Source organism: Theobroma cacao, unplaced genomic scaffold, assembly GCF_000208745.1.
Source record: "Theobroma cacao cultivar B97-61/B2 unplaced genomic scaffold, Criollo_cocoa_genome_V2, whole genome shotgun sequence".
In the NCBI taxonomy this organism is placed as follows: Eukaryota; Viridiplantae; Streptophyta; class Magnoliopsida; order Malvales; family Malvaceae; genus Theobroma; species Theobroma cacao.
In genome coordinates, this window is record NW_017234882.1 from 1 (window position 1) to 8,725 (window position 8,725).

Below are 8,725 nucleotides of genomic sequence, written 5' to 3' on the forward strand. Positions count from 1 at the left end.
CCCAGGTGGCAAATGACCATTTTGCCCCTAGTTAGTGAAAATTCCGATTTGACTCCAAATTGATCTTCAAACTCCAAATTACCATTTTAAGTCATTCATGAACTGTGAAACTCTTAATCTCACCTTAAAATTCCTATTTGATATAGTTCGAGGATTAAATAAACTTTGTTGTACCTCTAGGTACAATACCGACTTTTGTAAATTTTTCGGGACTCTCCTAGCATGCAATCATGCTATCATCACATGTATGTCATGAATAGTATTTTATAAGGTCGGGCTTTACACCTATTCTTGGTCCTCGGGCACAATATCTTTACCCTTATCAGAGGGCTCACCACCTATACATAATACACGACATGTAATTCAATATATTTGTGCCAAACTGTTATAAAACTATTTCAGGCTCTATATGAATGCATGACATTGAATGAGAATTGTCCAAATAATCACTTAAATACGGTCTTCTACGTCGGTTCAATTATGATCGGATTGAATTGGCATTCGACTTAACTTGCACTATGCCTTGTTTAATTAGCCAAAACATCTAATTCAACTCCAAATATCTTCATTACACTTTCAATATTCCAAATACACCAAAGTACCTCAATGAGCTTAATTGTGACTTAATTCACCATAATCGAAATTCATTCCGATTTCGATATCCGATACCATAAATCATCAATTACGAGCTAATTAACATGAAATACAATAAAATCCATCACCAACATGTCACCTAATAAATTCGACCAAAGAGGGTTATTGAAGAACATGTGATTTTCTTTCTTGCTTTTCCTTCCAAACATCACAAAATGACTAAAAACACTAGGATATTATGAAATCTAGCAAAATTCATCACTAAAACTTCTCTCTCTAGATTTGGCCAGCAAAGGTTCCCTCTTGAAAACTTGAATTTCAGCCATGGAGAATGAAAAAGAATGCATGGGAAAGGTACATCACAAGCTAAAATAAAATAATCTTACCTTTGCTTGCTTGATTCCTTGAAATCCAACAATTTCTCTTGGATTTTCCTTCCTAGGGTTTGTTCTTATCTTTTTCTCTTTGTTCCCTTGCTTGGCAGGCCATAAGAGTGTGAATGTGGAGGTTTTCAGTGAGTTTATATAGGTAATTAAAATAATATTAAAGCTTGACACTTGTCACCTTTTAATTGGTCCATGTTTAAAAACTTAATAATTAAGCATTTCATTCCCACCACATATAATCTCTCACTTAAAAAAATAATGGGTGAAATTCATGGATTTGACAAGTGTCATGGTGGTGTAAAATTCTAAAATTTTCAATTTCGTCCTCATGGACACTTAAAATGATCGTTTTGCCCCTATGTTCGAAAAAATGTCAAAATTGAAATTTTCACTTTTCAAATTCAAATAATGCTCTAATTAATCAAATTTAGTCAAAATATCATCCAACATTTCTATTTTGCCCTTGGGTGGCAAAATGACCATTTTGCCTCTACGTTATGAAAATTCCCGAATTAACTCCAAATCAATCCTCGAATTCCGAATCATCATGTTAAGACATTCTAAGATTCAATAACTCTCAAATACATCGTAAAATCTTTATTTAGCCTAGTTCGAGGCTTTAATCAACTTAATTGTACCACTAGATACAATACCGACTTTTAACGATTTTTTGATACATTCACTTATGCAAACATTCTATCAAGCACATGAATGACATGACAAGTATATAATAGAGTAGGGCTTGACAATAATGGGGGTACTAATCCTTCCCCGTTCGTAACGTATTATAGAACCCTAACTTTAAATTCGCAGACTAGGTTATTGTTCTGTAAATGAACCTAAAGTTAATTTAGGACTTCGTCGAATGGAACATATTTAATAAGTGGCCAATCACACCAAGATGACAAAAGATTGGTGGTGACTCCCAACACTCCAAATCTAGCTGACGGGTTCCCAGACTTGCGCGTTACGATAGCTTGACAACTCCACTGGAGAGGCTTTAAGAGTTGAGCCATTAATTAATCATACGTTATCCTAAGTTTTAAATAATTTACTGTTTCTTTTAATCTCAAGAATTTACTTTGTGCATTATTGTTTGTTGCATTTATTGTTTCATTATTGTTATTTTATTGCTTTTAATAATTGTAGATGTTCTAGGATAGAGGGACTTAAGATGAGTGGTTAAAGATCGGTCTATTCCTTCACACACATGACACTATTTGCATTCATGCATGAGCCTTATACCCGGGCTCTATCCTCATTAAGAAGGGGTTAAGTAGCTACGCTCTCATAAGGTGATAATCTTTGTATGGGCTAGCGAAACACTTCCACTCAAATTGAACCTAGTCAATTTGAAGCCGACAATGGATGAGGACCAAGGTGCCTTGCTAATCCGAGTGGGACATGTTGGGAATTTTGAGAATATGGTGCCCTAGAAAGGAAGTGTATTCTCATACTTAAATTCATTAAATTAATTTGTAATGAAAGTACAATTTGATAATAAGACAAAAAGTTTGTTTCAGTAAGCATTCAATATTTAGCTATTAAAGTACCATGTTCTATTGAGATATTAAAATACATTTGTATGAAGAGTCATACATAGGAGACATGTATTTTAATTGAATCTAAAAATTGTTCACAGCCATATAATAAAGTTGGTCACCTTATTGTTGTCATGTCCCGGAACTCCCATCGAGCCTATGACAACCGCTGCGGTGCCTCGATGGGCAATCATCTCCCAAAATGCCAACCGAAACTCCGCAAGGCTTAATATCAGTTTCTCATTTCCCCCGATGAGTAACCATTGCCAAATATTATGTTCCAAAGGATTTTGAACTATTTCCAACTTAAAACAGATAAATTAAAAATTTTTGTCTCACAGGGGCATTTTGGTCATTTTCTACTAAAAATTTTGAAACCAGTTAAAAATGTAGTAAACAAGTACCAATCGCATAATTCACAATTAAAAATAAGTTAAAGCATCTAAAACCTTTATTTAAAATAGAATTATAATTATTTGAATATAATAAGAAGATAAAACAAAATATTCAATAAAATATTTTATTTTCTTATAAACAGTAATTTTGGAGTTATGCGTAAATACTTTTTATAACATAAAAACAAAATAAATTCATTCATACTATAACACAATAAACTAGAGTATTTAAATTAATTTAAATTTACAATATCAAATGAGCCCACATAACCAAAATTAAAGAAGCTGTGAACCTACAGTTTGGAAGATGCAATCCAATGGAAATCCCCGATGGAACCAATTATCTACAGTCTACTCTGAGCCTGACATGGGTGGAAAGGAGGATGGTGAGATTATAAAATCTTAGTGAGTAAACAAACATCATTTAAATAAGCTAAAGCCGAGTAAAATGAGACAATTAAAATATCCCATCATTTTTAAGTATTTCACAATTTGAAAATTTATCCCAACCCATACAAACGGTTGTATTTCATTTAATTTCTCATTAAGGCTTATGACTTCCATAAACATTTGGCTCATGCCATCAAATAGTACTCGATGACACCTTGATTAAAGGCATACACTTGAGCCCGCAAAGGCTGTTTAAATTTCATATACACGTAAAACATATTTTTAGTTTGAAAAACACAGTCATTCCTTGGAGTTAGTGGAGTTCATCATCATGAGGTGGTTCGACGTGACGTGAACTCTGTCCATACCTCAGGAGATACCTTACTCGCCTCTCCGACCGAGGTACATATATATATATATATCCGGATTCTGTGCCCCTCTAATAGGCTGGTCCACAGAATCTGCCCACTGCAGCAAGCTAAACCCACCATACAATAAAATTTAATAACATGATATGGCAATTATTGTAATTCATAGCCTTTCAAGACTAAATACATATTTCATACATTTCAACACAAATATCAATTCAGCCATTCATGCAAATATTGTCATAAGCCATTCGATTTCAAATCATAAATTTACAATGTAACAAGTGGTCTCCAATTACTCTATTTTTCAAAATCATTATTCGATTTCAAGACAATTTATAAAATCCTTTCATGTAAATACATTTTGTTTGTAAAACACAAAGATTTACCATTTAAACTCCTTTTCATAAAATTTCACCAAAATCGATTAAAAACATACTTTAGATAATAAAAATGATGGTAAGGTTACTCANTTTTGTTTGTAAAACACAAAGATTTACCATTTAAACTCCTTTCATAAAATTTCACCAAAATCGATTAAAAACATACTTTAGATAATAAAAATGATGGTAAGGTTACTCACAGTACTAGGAGTTTGATATACTCTTATTCCTAGTCTTCGGGCACAATCTCTCTACCCTTGTTAGAGGGCTCACCACCTATACATCATACGTGACACGAGTTTCAATAAATTGTGTCAATTTATCATAAACTATTTCAGACTCTCTAAATCTAAATGAATGCATGTGATGGGATGCAAAATGTCTGATTAATCACTTAAATGTGATATTCAACCTAAGTTACACTATATTCGACCTAATCGGCTAAAATCTCCGATTTAACTTCAAATCAATTTTTCTCACTTTCTACACTCCAATTATACCTAAATTACCTCAGTGACTGTGAATGAGATTCAATTTATCAGTCCCGGGTCAATAATCACACATGTCTATACATTAGGTAAAAATTTGAATTTTCACACCAAAATTTTCCATTTAATTTCTACCCTCACCAAACATTAAATATCACCCAAATATCCTGAAATATCATCAATTTCAGCCACAATATCCTCCCTAGAAAATTTGGCCAATGATGGTGATGGGGGAAAATGAATTCTTTTCTTGTTGTTTTATTTCTAAATATGCTAAACTAACTAAAAACACTAACATAACTTAAAATCAAATCAATCCAACATCTTTCTCTCTCCATACCCATTTTGACCAGCCATGAATTCACCATGAAAACATGAAATCTAACCATGGAAAATAAGAAGAAATGCATGGGAAAGGTAGATCACAAGTCAAAATCAAGAAATTTTACCTTTGATTGCTTGATTCCTTGAAATCCACCAATTTTTCTTTAATTTTCCCACCCAGGGTTCTTGTTTTTTTCCTTTCCTCCTTTGTTCTTCTTTGGCCGGCCATATGAATGAGAAAATGGGCTGATTTGTGTTAATTTATAAGCCAAATATTTAATGGTTATAAATATGCCATGTGTCACCATTTCATTAGTCCATTTTTATTTCTTAACTATTAAGCTTTCTCTCTCCACCATATAAATTCTTTCAATTATCCATGATAAAATTGGATAAAATCCATATGCTGGACAAGTGTTCTGGTGGTGGAAAATTAAAATGTTGCCCCTAGGGTGACAAAATTACTATTTTACCCCTATACTCTGAAAAATACCAAGATCACAAGTTTTCACTTCTCAACCTCAAATCATACTCCAATAAGTCAAATATGATCAAAATCTTTAAAAAAAAATTCTCATTTTGTCTTTGAGTGGCAAAATTACCATTTTGCCCCTAGATAGTGAAATTTTCGGTTTGACTCCAAATTGATCCTCGAACTCCAAATCACCATATTAAACCATTCTGGGACTTTAATATTCTTAATTTCATCTTAAATTCTCTATTTGATCTAGTTCGAGGCTTAAATCAACTTTGTTGTACCTCTAGGTATAATACCGACTTTTGTAAATTTTTCGGGATTCTCCTAGCATGCAAACATGCTATCCATCACATGTATGTCATGACAAGTATTTTTATAGAGTCAGGCTTGACATCTTCTCCCTTACTTGGATCAACCATATGATCCTTCTTCATGACTGATTTCGACATCCGGCTAAATATTAATACTTTAATATTATTTCATTAATAAAATATTATTTTATTCTAAAAATTTTATCTTGTCTCTTTGGTTCTCAAAGTTCCTTATTATGCCTCAATTCGCATCCGACCAACTTTATTTATCACCATATCAAAGTATGGGGCATTTCAATCTCCCCTACTTAAATAGAACTCGTCCTCGAATTCACGTCGATGTTGTGTTGTCAATCTCCTTCTATGATCCTATTCCTTTTTTCTTTTATAGGGACATTCAATTTATTTACCTCGTTCACCTTAGTTCAATTAAATGCTTTATTTATGGCAATTATTATCCTTTGAAGCTAGATCAGCAGTACTTTTCACAATCATGATTTCTTATATCGAGTCACCAAGCATACCTTTATCACCCTTATTAAATTTGAACCATAACTTCATCTCAATTATACCGATTTCGATCACATATCATACTTACTTATGTATACCTAATCATCATTTTATTAATTTGCTCAATGCCAAATTTCTCAGCCTTGATTCATTCATCTTATACTAGTCCATACCCTTCCTTTAATAAAGTTCCATTAAGAACTTAAACAATCCAAGGTTTACCTTCAAAGTCACTCATAACTTTATTCGTTCATTGCATGCCTATTAACACTTTAGCTCACTGACCTCTCTGGACATTATTTCAAAATCTCCCAATTACTGAGAACCATTTTTCACCTTAGTTAGTAAAATTATCAATTTCATATATACATATGTACATGCATTTTCAGATGTCAACATCTCTCATTATGTATAGGGATCCATGTGTTCACATGCCTTGGACTACATTCCCCTTTATTCATCCACATCCCAATCCTAGTTTCAATATAATAATTCTTATAGTGCATGTCAACCTTCTTATTATACTTTCGTACAACTTCATATCATTCATATCTTTTCCAACCATATCCTTGTACTATATGTAATTGCATCACTATGTCATCTCCATTGAATTATAATCTATTATGCATGTATGCTTTGTAATCCTATTGATGCCTCAAAGATTTATCTCAACTTGATCATTGCATCTCATGCAATACCACAATTCCTAAGAGTCATCCTTTTGTCCTTAATCATCTTTCATGCCTCTATATTACCTTGTATCTTTCTTGCATTACGATATTGATTTGTCACTTAAGACTCAAACCCATTTGAATCATGTATGCCTTAAGCATTTTCGAATTCCAATTTCCATAATATATTAGGAAAGTTTCATTATCTGACTTCATTTTCAAGGTCAACTTCTATCATCCTTTGTTCCACTCCTTCATATGAACATAACATCATTCTTCCTTAACCAATTTATAAATTGTACTTGAAATTGTAAAACTTAAAACTAGATTCTCCTCAAGTATTTTTCAATATTAATACTAATATCACTCTCAGCTTACAGCTTCCTTTTTATAATCACATAACTTAGTGCTTGCTTTAACGAGATCCAGAGCAAAACTTCTCTTAAGTATTTCCTTGGGAATATCTATCTTAAACTTATGTCTCACAACAGATGATTACTTAACTCGTGACTTAGCCATTTGACTCCTCAGCAAGTTTCAAAATCACACATCTTATACTCATCTCGTATAATTTATAATTTTTCCTCAAAGGTATTTAAATATTCTCGAAACACCTAATCACTTATTTGCTCTTTCATACTCCAAGTATATCATTTTCCATAAAAGGCATGCACTTACTCACCAAAATATCTACATGCATGCTCAACTACGCATGCTTCAACTTATCTCTAAAAGTTTCTATCATACCCCGTAATTTACTTGTATTGTCACTAATCCTTTCCTTTCAACAAGGTCAAAACAAGATTAGTAAATTCTCGTAATGATACTCTATATAAGCTAGTTTTCTATACCAATATCGTAATTCTTCATTCACACTTTTATCATTTAGTATCTTATCTCAATATAGTCATCTCAAGAATCTTTCAATTTTTTTTCTTTTAATTATATGCCCATATACAAGGCAATAAAGAATCTTTTCAATTCATTCGGGTCGACATTCTCCAGAATATTTAAAACTCCCAGATAATAAAACGCAATGACCAATAACCAAAGTTTAATTTGTAAGTTCATTATCGTGTCACTCCCATCTTATTCATGCATCATAGGCGTGAGGTATTCGGAGCATTACAGCGCTGGATAGTCAGTGCTGCGGCGCTGTGACTACTAGAAATTTCCTCATCAAAGCTATTTGTCTACATTCAAAGTCATTACATCCATCATTCTCAACCAGTGGGTTTCCCTTCTATACATATATCATGAGTTCCATAAATATAGGTACCTTCTATTTTCTTGTCATACACACTAAGCCAAGTTAATACTTTTAACTCATGTCATCTTTTGACCTTCATCATCATTCATAAAATTTCACCTCAAAACATCCTTTCCATTCGGTGTAATAAATTCATAATACATATACCACTCCACACATAAGTTGCTTACTATCTACAACTTTCCTCAAATTTATTGTCATCCCTATCTAATTATCTTCCTTTTCTTGTACTCCCATAATTTTGTTGACTTTCGAAATAATTAACTACAGAAATAGCTCAGCTTCCTCCTCACTTTATTCTCGCAATCCTTACTAAATCAAAATTTCATATTCCCTATATTCTATAATTTAACTTCATTGGGTTATATTTGTGCCCAATTATTACCTCATAGTGTCATGGCATCATTGAGTAATTATCTTCATGCTTAAATTACAATCATCAACTTAATCACGTTACCCATTTTGAATGTCATTTATAACCTTATTGCTTCCTTCTATAACCTTCCTCAATAATTATATTACCAATTTATCTCTGTTATACTCAAAAAAATTCCCATACACATCCAGTCATTTAAACAGCTATTTTATAATCCATTCTAGTCATACACTTTAAAAG

At 32.5% G+C, this 8,725-nt stretch overlaps 1 long non-coding RNA gene across 1 annotated transcript; it reads right to left on the reverse strand.

Moving 5' to 3' along the window:
• Positions 1-3,744: 3,744 nt before the first annotated feature.
• Positions 3,745-5,034, reverse strand: LOC108663960. Its single transcript, XR_001930046.1, has 3 exons — positions 4,995-5,034; positions 4,258-4,333; positions 3,745-3,784 (listed from the first exon to the last, which is right to left on the reverse strand). It is a non-coding gene; the product is annotated as an uncharacterized LOC108663960 (long non-coding RNA).
• Between the last annotated feature and the right edge of the window lie 3,691 nt (positions 5,035-8,725).